The sequence below is a fragment of the Sapajus apella genome, unplaced genomic scaffold (assembly GCF_009761245.1).
Source record: "Sapajus apella isolate SASKATOON/1434 unplaced genomic scaffold, GSC_monkey_1.0 scaffold27, whole genome shotgun sequence".
Classification (NCBI taxonomy): Eukaryota; Metazoa; Chordata; class Mammalia; order Primates; family Cebidae; genus Sapajus; species Sapajus apella.
In genome coordinates, this window is record NW_022436967.1 from 16,523,609 (window position 1) to 16,536,659 (window position 13,051).

The 13,051-nt window shown below is 40.4% G+C and overlaps 1 pseudogene across 1 annotated transcript; it reads right to left on the reverse strand.

Moving 5' to 3' along the window:
• Nucleotides 1–8,257: 8,257 nt before the first annotated feature.
• LOC116560852 lies at nucleotides 8,258–9,381 on the reverse strand (annotated as a pseudogene). The gene has a single exon (XR_004273171.1). The product of XR_004273171.1 is annotated as a ras-related protein M-Ras pseudogene (transcript).
• Nucleotides 9,382–13,051: the final 3,670 nt, after the last annotated feature.

Sequence of the window (13,051 nt, forward strand, 5' to 3'; positions counted from 1 at the left end):
TCACCAGTAAAATGTAACTATTTAAAACATAAAACACACAAAATAAAACCATTCTCATACTCTTCTGGCATATTTCAAATAAGTACAAGTCTTTTAGAGAGCAATTCTGACAATAAATGTTAGCAATAACCAGATACCTACTATTGGCTGAATTGTGTCCCTTAAAAGATATGTTGGAATCCTAACTCCTGATGTCTGTGAAAGTGATGTTATTTGGAAATAGGATTTTGCAGACATAATTGGTCCAGATAAGGTCATGGATTGGAGTGAGCCCTAAATCCAGTGACTGATGTCCTTATAAGACCATGTAAAGATGCGAAAGAGGGAACGTTATGTGGAGGCATAGACAAAGACTGGAGTGATGCATCTACAAACCAAGGAACACCAAGGATTTTTGGTAACCACCAGAAGCAAGGAGACAGGCACAGATCAAACTCCTCCTCAGAGCCCCCAGAAGGAACCAACCCTACCCAAACCTTGAGTCCAGACTTCTAGCCTCCAGAACTGTGAGAGAATACATTTCTGTTATTTTAAGCCATGCAGTGTGTAGTATTTTGTTATGGCAGCCCTAGGAAACTTATACATCTCAGCCCCTAAACTAAAAAAAAAAAAATCCTTTTTGGGAGCTATTCCAAACAGAGTTTAAAAATATAGAAATATTTATATGATGATCATGTCAACCCTGGTGTTATTTGTAAGAAAAAACTGGAAACAACAAAAAGTATAATAAGATAGCTAAATAAATTATGCTCATGAAGACTATATATCATGAAAAATGTTTATGATATAATGCTTTGTGAAAACAATTTAATGACAATTTTATGTAAGGCATAATTACAGTATGTAAAGTCTGCCAATTTAAAAAACTAGATTGGGATGTAAATGTTAATAATCATTAGGTCAGGTCAAAGCCTTAAAGGAAGTTTTTTTCTCTCATTTTCAAAATGTTAGAAATGTGCTCATATTTCTTAGATAATTTTAAAAATGAAATATTTTAAAATGGCCAAATGCATTACTACTGTCAAAAAACTAGCTAATACAATTAATATACATGTACAATTTTCAAAGAATGTATAAGTCATTCATATATCTATTGAACAATAAATCAGAAAGGACACAAGCAAGTGGAAAAGCATTCTATGCTCATGGATAGAAAGAATCAATCATTAAAATGGCCATACTGACCAAAGCAGTTTACAGATTACATATTTGTATCAAACTACAAATTATATTCTTCACAGAACTAGTAAAAACTACTTTAAAGTTTGTATGAAACCAAAAAAAACAACCTGAATAGACAAGGAAATCCTAAGCAAAAAGAACAAAGCAGGAAGCATTGCCCTATCCAACTTCAAACTATACTACAGGGCTACTGTAACCAAACAGCATGGTACTGGTAAAAAAAACAGAGACATAGACTGATGAAACAGAATAGAGAGCACAGAAATAAGGCCACATACTGACAACCATCTGATTTTCAACAAAGCTGACAAAAACAAGCAATGGGGAAACGACTCCCTATTCAATAAATGATACTGGGATAACTGGCTAGCCATATGCAGAAGACTCAAACCAACCCTTCCTTACACCACATACAAAAGTCAACTCAAGATGGATTAAAGACTTAAATGTAAAACCCAAAACTTAAAAACCCTGGAAGACCACCTAGGCAATACCATTCTGGACATAGAAATGGCAAAGATTTCATGACAAAGTTGCTAAAAGCAATTGCAACAAAAGCAAAAATCTAATTAACTTGAGAGCTTGTGCACAGCAAAAGAAATATCAACAGAGTAAACAGACAACCTATAGAATGGGAAAAACATTTTGCAAACTATGCATCTGACAAAGGTCTAATGTCCAGCATTGATAAAGAACTTAAAAAATTTTACAAGAAAAAAAACCCCATTAAAAAGTGGACAAATAACATGAACAGATACTTTTTCAAAAGAAAACGGCTGGGCGCAGTGGCTCAAGCCTGTAATCCCAGCACTTTGGGAGGCTGAAGCGGGCGGATCACCAGGTCAAGAGATTGAGACCATCCTGGCCAACATGGTGAAACCCCGTCTCTACTAAAAATACAAAAATTAGCTGGGTGTGGTGGTGTGCGCCTGTAGTCCCAGCTACTCGGGAGGCTGAGGCAGGAGAACTGCTTGAACCCGGGAGGCGGAGGTTGCAGTGAGCTGAGATTGTGCCACTGCACTCCAGCCTGGCACCTGGCAACAGAGCAAGACTGTCTCAAAAAAAAAAAAAAAAAGAAAGAAAGAAAAGAAAACATACATGTGGCCAATAAGTATATGAAAAAAAGCTCAGTATTACTGATCATTACAGCAATGCAAATCAAAACCACAATGAGATAATATCTTACACCAGTCAGAATGGATATTACTAAAAAGTCAAAAAATAACAGATGCTGGTGAGGTTGCAGCAGAAAGGAAACACACACTCTTGGTGGGAGGGTAAATCAGTTCAACCATTGTGGAAAGCAGTGTGGTGATTCCTCAAATAGCTAAAGACAGAAATACCCAGCAATTCCATTATTGTGTATATACCCAAAGGAATAAAAATAATTCTACCATAAAGACTCATGCATGCAAATGTTCATTACAGCACTATTCACAATAGCAAAGATACAGAACCAACCTAAATGATATCAATGACAGATTAGATAAAGAATATGTGGTACATATATACCATGGAACACTATGCAGCCATAAAAACAATGAAATCATGTCTTTTTTGGGGAACATGGGTGAAGCTGGAGGCCAGTATCCTTAGAAAATTAATGCAGGAGCAGAAAATCAAATACTGCATGTTCTCACTTAATAAGTAGGAGTCAAATGATGAGAACTCATAGACACAAAGAAAGAAACAACAGACACTGGGACCTACGTGAGAGTGGAGGGTAGGAGGAGGGAGAGGAGAAGAAAAAATTACTGTTGGAGACTAGGTTTAGTATCTGGGTGATGGAATAGTCTGTACAACAAATCCCTACATCACAAGTTTACCTTTTTAACAAACCTGTATATGTATCCCTGAACCACAAAAAATAGAAAAAAAAAAAAAAAAAGTAGGGTCATATAGCATCTTAACTAAAGATGCTTAACATTTGTAAAGAAGTGACAAAACAAAGGAAAAGAACTTTGAGCTTCTAGAGGTGGCAAATAATGGGAAGGTAATTGTATGGGACAGCTAATGGAAGATAAGGGTTCTTTTAGCAAGTTTTGTTATGTAGATCCCTCTGTTCCACCTCTAGACTGATTAGGGTCTAGAGTTATCTCTAGTGGTTAACTTCTGCCCTTCCTGGTAGAGAGCAAGAGGGGACATCATTACAAATTTATATCCTTCTTTTAGTTTTTTATTTATCTATTTCTTCCCAATTATCTTCAGCTCAAAATAACCAATATGCTAAAGTTGCATGTTTTGGGATGGCACTATCTGCTACCCTTCAGCCTTATGTGCAGCATACTCTGCTACCCTTCAGCCTCATCTGCCTCATAAGTTACGAATGCTTGACGGCATTTGTAGTTTTAGAAATTAGGTTCAGGTATGGTTGAACTAACTCTTTAATGCGGTCAACTGTAAAATGTAAAATAATTGTTCCAATTTAAGAAAGCATTTTGCCATGAAACAACATCCCTAGATATGGAAGATTTTAAGTCAAACACATAGTGCAGACAGAATTAAAAGATAATGGCTGTTTCTATGATTGCTCCATGATGTACTGTCAAATGAAGAATAATAAGGTTCATTAATTTGGAAAAGAGAGCTTTATTTTTCACAAAGGGTTGCAGCCTGCAGGGTGGCCGTTTTGATAGGCTCAAAAGCATAGCCTCTGGCCAAAAGCCAGAAACTGGCACTTCTGCTTCCGCTGCATACTCTGTGGATTTGAACTGCCCAACAGGTTCACCTTGCTCGCTGCCTAGACAGAGCTGATTTACCAAGACAGGAATTGTAATACAGAAAAAGTAATTCACACAGAGTTGGTTGTACGGAAGACCAGAGTTTTATTATTATTCAAATTGAGGCAAGAAAATAGGGTCTGGAGGCAGGAAACATAAGGTCAATTCACATTTCAGCCATGACAGAAAATATTTTCTCCATAGGGTGTAGGCCAAGTAAATGACTTTGTGGCTTGACTTCATCATCTTCGTTACATAGAACATACCCCAACTAGAGAGTATTTAAATTCCCGAAAATTCTATAACAGGGAACTTGAGCCCCTATGCTTGGGCCCACTCCCAACTATGGAGTGTACTTTCATTTTCAATAAATCCCTCCATTCCTTCCTTGCTTTGTTTGTGCATTTTGCCCAATTCTTTGTTCAAGATGCCAGGAACATGGACACCTCCACCAGTGACATATTTTGGCAAGCCAGCCAGGAGAAACAGGTAAGTCCAAAGTTTGGGATTCATTTTTCAATTGTTTAATGGTGTGCTGTGGTTTCAGAACCAACCCAAACATGCTTCTCCACTCTGCAGCATTTAAAATAAAAAACACTGTCCTAAATCTATTTACTTTTACAATCTATTTTAGCAATGGTTCATCAGGAAGCTGATACCAATCTACTAAAGGAAACAATTCCTTCACACGATACCCTCTAGTTTCAACAGTTAATTGGTTTTGCCCCTCCTCCACACTGACTACCCTTTTGGTGACCACTAATTTCAGAGGTACTTTCTATTGCCCTGGCACAATTTTCTCCTTTGTGAGTGGCTTTAAGACTAGTGGCCTGTGCTCAGACAGATCCACATTTGAGCTTGGTCCAGCCTCAAGGTCCAACCCAGCACTCTCTTTTACTTTCATTTGAGCTGTTATAGATAATACTAACGAAGGGATTAAATATTTTACTTTTTCCTTATTAGTTTGCATTTCTTTATGCATCCAGAGAACCAACTCCCTAGGAGTTTAATCCATCTCTAAATCCCACTGGTACTTTTTACCTTCAGTAACTGAATGCAGCAAAGCTGCAACTCCTTACTATGGGTGACAAGGTAGCCACCCAGAAATCAAATTTTCCTTATTCTCCACCTTTTTATCCTTTCTATACATTTAGTTTTATCTATATATTTTTCCTTCATTTTGAAGCAACTTTTAAATAGTCTCTAAACTAGGCAAAATTACTTTTCCTTTAGCAAAAACCACATCCTCATGTTTTTGATAACCTTTACCAAAAACACATCTTACTTTTTAAATAACAGGTACATAGAATTGCTTCTCTTCTATCTGGTAGTTTTAATTACTATATTAACTGATATTATAACTCTTAGTAACCCTAATGCCCAATTATAAACCTAGGAGTGTTTAATTTAACATGACTTGAAGATTTTAAATTATTCTTTTTTTTTTTTTTAAGAAGGAAATAAGAGACATGTGTTTCTCTTCTTTATTAATGAGTCAAGATACACAAAGACTTAATAAAAAGTTACATAAAAGGCTCAAACATCATTGAGATCTTCAGGCATCACTCTCGTTTCACGACAATGGCCACCTGTTAAGACTATGAAACAGAAGCTGGGCGCTCACAGGCACTCAACAATTCAAGTATCTTTCATTCCAAGTAAACCCAACATGGAATTTCAAATAGGATGGGCTGCCAATGGTGGGAACCTGTCTGTGGTTTCAAATTTGTTGTAACATATCTGAGGGGCCTTTGAGTTAGTTGCCACATTAGTGGGTCATGTCTCCCGGCAAAGTGAGACAGGCCCCATGAGGCCAGCCAGGCACTCTCCACAGCCAGCGCCACGAGAAGGAGGTGGGCAAAGTCCTAAGAGAAACCATTCGGATGTCCCCTGTGTGGCAAAGTGCATGGGCAGTGAGTGGCCAGAGCCTCCAGCTGTGAGAGTGGGGAGGATGGCTAGAATCATCTCTAGAGAAAAAAGCAGCCTACTAAAGGGTGTCAACCAGTGGGGGAAATCTGAGCGCACACAATGGCAAAGGCATGGGGTGAGGGCATTTGAGGAAGGCTGTGCCAGGGGATGTGGGGCAGCACTATTCTCTGGAGGACCAACGGGAACGTGAGAATGTCAAACATCCCCAAGTCCCAGTGGGCTCCTCAGTCATGGTGTGGCGTGGCCAACCATGTCTCCCAGTTGGACCCCACTAGGTGATGATGGAGAAGATGAAGGAGGGATGCCATGGGGCACACTCTACTCTCTACTCTGGCTATCTGGAGGCTACCTCGGAAATGAGGGCCCACTTCTACAAATGGGGCATTACTTACTCATCTCACTTATGGGGAACATGAGGTCATGGGAGATGAAAGCTTACCAGAGGCCCAACAGCAGAGGCTACAGAAGGCCAACCCTTAGCTAGTCTGTCTCAGGCACTGCGGAGTTCAACTGCGGGCCAAGTGCAGGACAGGTGAGCAGATGCATGGTCCCTCTGTCCCAACTGTGTGGTTGGAATCCCTGTGTCTTCTCACCCTTATGGTCAAGGTCTTTGTTCTGTGTCAGCTGATCTGCTTCCAGTGAGATGACCCCACGCAGTGCTGTCGAGGAGCTACAGCTCCCTGGTGAGCATAGGGTGAGCTCGTGGTGGCTGGTGCCCAGCAGAAGGTTTCTGGCCACAGACACTGCCCTGTGTGCAGGGCTTCTTCTCCTGCTCCGCTATGCTCTCGATTCCAAGCATCTCCATCTTTACTTCTTCCTGCCTTTCCCGCCTTTCCTCCTCCTCACCTCCAGTTCACAGCTGCCATCAAACTGCACACATATCTGCTGCAGATGCCACTTAGGGAAGCGAAAGGATTGGGAAGAGCTTTGTCCTCTTAGTGTTTAAAATACCTCTTAACATTATAGGATCTAAGGAAACTCTGAAGTGCCTCATCTGGAATGTTCTCTCTTATCCTTCCTTTTAGGAACAGAAGAAGGGGCAATTTAGACAAATAAGTTTGATTTCCAACGAACAAAAGTCTCAACTGTCTCCTTTTGCAGCAGAATCCCTCTCTGGCTGGGCCCCTCAGTGCTGGTGACCTTACCGAGGCAGGAACACAGCGCATTTTCAGAATCCAGGTGTCTTGCCATCCATCTGGGTGCTCACTTTCCTTGGGTTTCTTTCTCCAGAGTGGCAGGCCACCCGCTGAGGATATTCTAGTTTGCATAGTGACCTGATTTGTAACATCTGGAAAACAAGGTCACCAGCTGTGCTGCCTTATCTTCTGACCTTTTCATGGGTGCACCATTGTTCCTGCTGTCTCTCCACTCCCACCCCGGCTGGAAAACCTCCAGTCTTTGGCTCACACCAGCAGTACCTAAGCGGGAGGTGAGCGTCATGAGAGCTGGGGAGACGCCCCCTTGCAGAAGGCGTATGAGAGCCACGCATCAGCTCAGCCCTCCTTACTTCTTTGATCATATTATAGTCAAGATTCAACAGGTCAATAAAAATTGCCAAAAGGGCAAGCTAGGACTACTTTTACAAATACTGGGAGGAGTCTGCTCATTGACTGGGCTTACAGAGGTGGCTGTCAGTTAACTCCAAGGGAAGATGGCTTCAGGTCTTGGTGCTGTTTTAGTGATAACAGTATTGAATCGTTTTTGGTTGAGATCCAGTGTGAACTGGAGTTTTCTGGATGGTGTCCACATTAGGTGACTTGGACGTGCCAGCGTCTTCATAGCAGAGAGGCACCAAGCAGCACAGGAGACGTGAGAAAGCAAGAGACAGATTTGAGAAACCCAGAGCCTTCTCTGACACCTGCGAAGGGCAGAGAACTTAACCTACACTGCCTGAAAAACAAATGAACACGTTTGCAAAGCTTATCAGCTTACTTTAGTTTATACATTTCCAGGATAATGAAAACCCCGTTTAGAACTGACATGCTCATGACAGCCACTCCCCTCAGCAAAATACAATCTGTTTTCTAATATTTACATCCCCAACCATAGGAAGACCCTCGGGGTAAATCTCTCTCTTCTCTTGGTTCTAGGCCACGAGTAGGGTCTCTTTCCCTTCCGAGTTTCCCCCATGGCCTGAGGCCTCCAGCTCCAGTTCCCATTAACATCTGTCCTCTCTGTCACTCTACTTTCGGATTGAGTTGAGTTTTGGCACTGATGGAAAAACTCAGTTAAAAAACAACAATATTCCAGATATATTACCAGAGAGGTCTGCTGGACACTTGAAACTTCACCAGGCAGTGTGCCCAGACCCCTTTAATAAAATAATAATCACTAAAATAATTTAAAAATCTATAAAAGATATCCAAGCTCAGACACTGTGGATGGGGGGGTAAGGGGAAGAAGCTTGTTCATGGCTTGTTTTGTACTTTGTATGTGGATAAACACTTCCACATCAAACCAACACTATATAGTTAAAATAAACAACACACCCACAGAGAGATGGGGAGGAACCGGGTTGAATCAACACATGGGGGGGCCAGGGACACTTGGACGCTGCTTCTGCTTATGGGTGGCTCCCTTGTCTCTTGTGAGAGATGGGAAAGCCCGTGCCCTCTGGGCAAAGCCAGACCCTGTCTGCCCCCTGCCCACCCTCCCTTTCTCCCTTTCTGTGCCAAGTCCTCAGGCCAAGGGTTGTGGTTAGAAATGGTTTCAGTGCAGTTAGGCGGGGAGGGGTCCGAAGGGCTGGTCAGGCCACAGTCACTGTGCCCACTCAGGCCTGTCACAAGATCACACATTGCAGTTTGCGGGTGCCTGTAGCCCGGTCTCCCTGCCATTTGGTTTTCTTCTTCTTCTTCTGGCTTTTTTCTGGAATCTGTTGCCTAATTACTCTAATGAGGTCATGGAAAGCTTTGTCACATTGAGAGGTGTGTCCTTGGCACTGGTTTCTATGTATGGAATATTGTGTTTGGTGGCCATTTCTTTTCCTTGCTCCCTGGTGATTTTCCTTAAGTGCATCAAATCGACCTTGTTGGCCACGAGGATCATCGGGAATGACTCCCTGTCTTTGACACGCAGGATGAGCTGGTGGAAGCGGTCCACGTGCTCGAAGCTGGCCTTGTCGGTGACAGAGTAGACAATGAGGAAGCCATCCCCCGTGCGCATGTACTGCTCCCGCATGGCACTGAATTCCTCCTGCCCAGCTGTGTCCAGAACGTCCAAGATGGCCCACTGATTGTCAACCTCTGTATGTTTCAGGTAGGAGTCTTCAATGGTGGGGTCATAGTCAGGTACAAAGATCTTCTGGAAAAACTGGATGGTGAGGGCACTTTTGCCCACACCCCCATCCCCCACCACCACCAGCTTATATGTGGGTAGGTTGTCACTGGGGACGGCGCTGGTTGCCATGGTTCTTGTAGGTCAGACCGCGCGCTCCAGTCCCCGCTCGGCTCCGGCACTCAGGCCGTCCCCTGCTAGCCCGCGCCGGTGAGGAGGCAGCGCCGCGCCCGCCGGGCCCCGCGGCCGCCGGACTGACGGCTCCCCGCCAGCCGGCCGCCCCCTTAAATTATTCTTTTTCTTCTTTGAAGAAAAAGAATCTTCAAAGTAGTTTTATTTACCAAAGATTACTAAAGCCATGTAAACTAAAAGGCATTTGAGCTAGCTCTCATTTTTTCATTTTTTTCTATTCTTTTTTTTTTTTTTCTTTTCTTTGAGATGGAGTCTTGTTCTGTCACCCAGGCTGGATGCAGTGGCACAATCTTGGCTCACTGCAACCTCCATCTCCCAGGTTCAAGTGATTCTCCTGCCTCAGCTTCCTGAGTAGCTGTGATTACAGGTGCCTGCCACCACACCCAGCTAATTTTTGTATTTTTAGTAGAGATGGGGTTTCACCATGTTGGCTCGGATGGTCTCAAACTCCTAACCTCAGGTGATCTGACTGCCTTGGCCTCCCAGAGTGCTAGGATTACAGGTGTGGGCTGCTGTGCCCAGCCCATTTTTTTCTGATAAAACATTTAAGCTCTTACTCTTTTTTAAGCCAATAGATTAGAGCTTTTTCATATAATTTGGTAATGAAGCATGACACACAGATACACAAACAGAAGCAGATCTTATAGCTTTATAAGATTCTTTATTTGCAAGTTTTCAAATAGTTTCTCTCCCCTACTTAGACTGTCAATCTCTTGATTGCCTATTCAGTTTCCAGCTTAGGAATGATTCTTTGCTGGTTTGTTGCTTGTGTAACTTTGCCATATACTGAGTTTGTTTCCCCCATGTTACTTCTGATTCCCTGTCTTGAATTTTTCTTTCTTTTAGCTACTTTTGGGGAGATTCTAAATTTTTTAAAAAAACTGCTTACCATCTCAATGAAACACCTTATGTGTCCAGGTTGAATCATAACCTTAGTTTAGACTTACTAATTTCACATGAGAGGTTATCTTTCATAAAGTTAAAAAACCAGAAATATTGGCTGTTTCTCTTGGCTAGAGTCTGGTAATAAGAGATTTTGTTAGAAGTCAGCTTAATCAAAAGCAGATATCCAAGGTACGCATCTATTTAAAAGAACTTTATTATTATTTTTTCTTTCCTTGAATCTATTTTTTTGAAGGAAAAAATAAGGGTTTTTTCTTTTTAGTCAACTGAATTGTTTTGTCTTCTTGTCTCTTTTGATGCCCACATGAGAGAACCTAAGATAACTTCTAACAGCCTGGGACTCCTGGAGAAAAACAGGAGGTGCCACAGACCTCATTCTGAAAAAAACCTCTCTTTTCCTCATGGAACTTCAAGATTTAAAGGAGGTTAGAGCTCTTTCAATATCTAAGCCTGTGTTCTGTTTTACATTATGTTACTGACAGTTTTGACTTTTGAGGGTATCAGAAATTACTTTCCATTATGGGAGAGCTTTTAGCCTTGGTGTGTAATAACTAGGTAGGAAATATATTTTAAGGAATGGCTAATGGCAGTTATGGAGGGATCCTTGGCTCTTTGCATGCTTGGATTAGAGAAGCATGCCCTTGACCACGTGGAAGGTATGGAAACATCCCTACTCCTAAATGAGAGGTGAAACTCCATTGGGGGATGCGCTGATTACAAAATGGGCTGATTGGCTTCAGGTTGCAATGCAATGAAATGCATGGAAAAAGCATTGTGCTGTCTTCTCCCATAGCATTTCTGTCTTTTTTGTGGGGAGAATCCAAGATCCTATATAAAAATGGAACCCTTAATTTTGGGGATCTGTTTTTGCCTTTCAGCTGTGTCTGCTTATTGGGCCCTAGATATTGCATGCTTTCCTGGCCCTGTTCCTTGAAGGACTCCACCATGAAGCCAGGAATCTAATTAAGAAACTGGCAAATGAAAAATCTTACGACGACTGGATCTTCTTCTGTCTGTGTATTTTTACGTGTTGTGTGTGATGTTTGTTTAGGAAAATGCTCTGTTTAATTGGCTTATAAAATAATAAGTGCTTAAATGTTCTGTCAGAAAAAATAGAAATTTTTACGCCTTTTAGTATACATAACTTTAGCAATCTGGGAATTAAAAATGGTTTTAAAGATTATTGATAAAATAAAAATGTCTATAAAATGTGGAACATTTGACAATATTTAGACATTTGACAAATTTAGACATTTAAAGTAAGTCAGAGATTAGATTTGCTAAATACTTTAATGTCATAAACTGCTTCCTTGATTTTGAGGTAAGGCCTGGGGACATGTGGCATTAGCCCTGTTCCCTAGTTATGCTAGAAAGAGTCACACTTTATCTGTACTTTTCTCTGGAGTTCTAGGCTCCACACCTGGTACATAAATAAAATTGCTTACTTGCCAGATTTTGACTAAAAATAAAAGTTGCTAAAAGTAACATTGTAACATGTAATTAAGACTACTGGGGAAGCAATTTTACATGCCAGGTATGTAAGGAAAGTAGAATGTGTTTTGGTAAAAGATTATAAAAAGGCATGGGAATTTGGTTTTTGCTTAGTTTTGAGGATAAAAGAATCGAATTGTTTTAAGTTAGATAGAATATAGCTAAAGGTTTGAACAAGTTATGAAAGGTTTGTGAAGGATTAATCTTATAAAAAGAAATTCTGTGTGTAAACATATTGGCTAAAGCTGAAGGTGTATTATTTGGTTTCTCAAAAAAACTGAACATTTCAGCTAAATGAATAACCTGTGACTCTGTTTTGTGATATCCAGTGTTTTAAACCTTTAATATTTGACAAACTTTCTAAGATCAAATTCTAAGTTAAAGAAAAAATTAGGTACCCTTAAGTCCAACAAGGACACATTTGGCTTATTTGATGTATTAAAATCATGAAGAAAGCATTGTCAAATATAAACTGTTATTTTACTTTCTTTGGGTTATAGTTATATAAATATGTATTGATATGTGTTATGAAATTATATATGATTCCTATAATTTGATATATCTCAATGTATGTTATCAGTGAAAACTATAATTGTTATGTGAAATTGTTGTGTACCACAGAAATGCCATATCTTCTTGTTGATTGTATCTTTAATTATGGCTGTCCTGAGACTTTTGTCATCCATGGACAGTTGCTGTCTTGTTTTGATCCTTTTCAGAATGCAATTTATAATCAGGTATAGGACTCTGATGGGTACTGTTGAGTGCAGTTCTCTGATAACCTTAGAAATTGTGCTATTGGAATAGAGGAAGAAAGCTTCTAGGACTCTCAAGGAGAGCTGATGTGTTAAATATTGCTAATCCTTTTGTTTTTCAGAGTCAAGAAAACTTTTTTCTTTTAAGCTATTTAAAACTTTTAGAAATTGAGTAAAGTATACTCTTGGGAGGAAAATGTGGAACATATCGCTTTCTCTCTATGTGATTTCTCCCTAATATAAAAACTATTTGTGAGTATTCTCAACTTATGGCAGTATAGTTATTTGCGTGAGTACAATAAGAATCTGTTTTCTTTTATAACAAGGCACAATTGGAGAAACTGGTTATTTTACTAAGTTTTTGACTGGAATGACATACTTTCTTTAAAGAATCAAGGTTGACTTATAAAGTCAATAAAAGCTCCTTGGGAAAGCTGGCCTCATACCTTGTGTGTACAGTCCCTGTTCAGGGTTCATGACTGGTGGTAAGTAAAGAATGCCATTTTTTGACAGGCCCAGGAACCCTAAGTTATCTTGGGGACCTCAAGAGAAGGAAAACTCACCCAACTCATACTGGTATTTGTAGGCAAATATAAATCAGTTGCT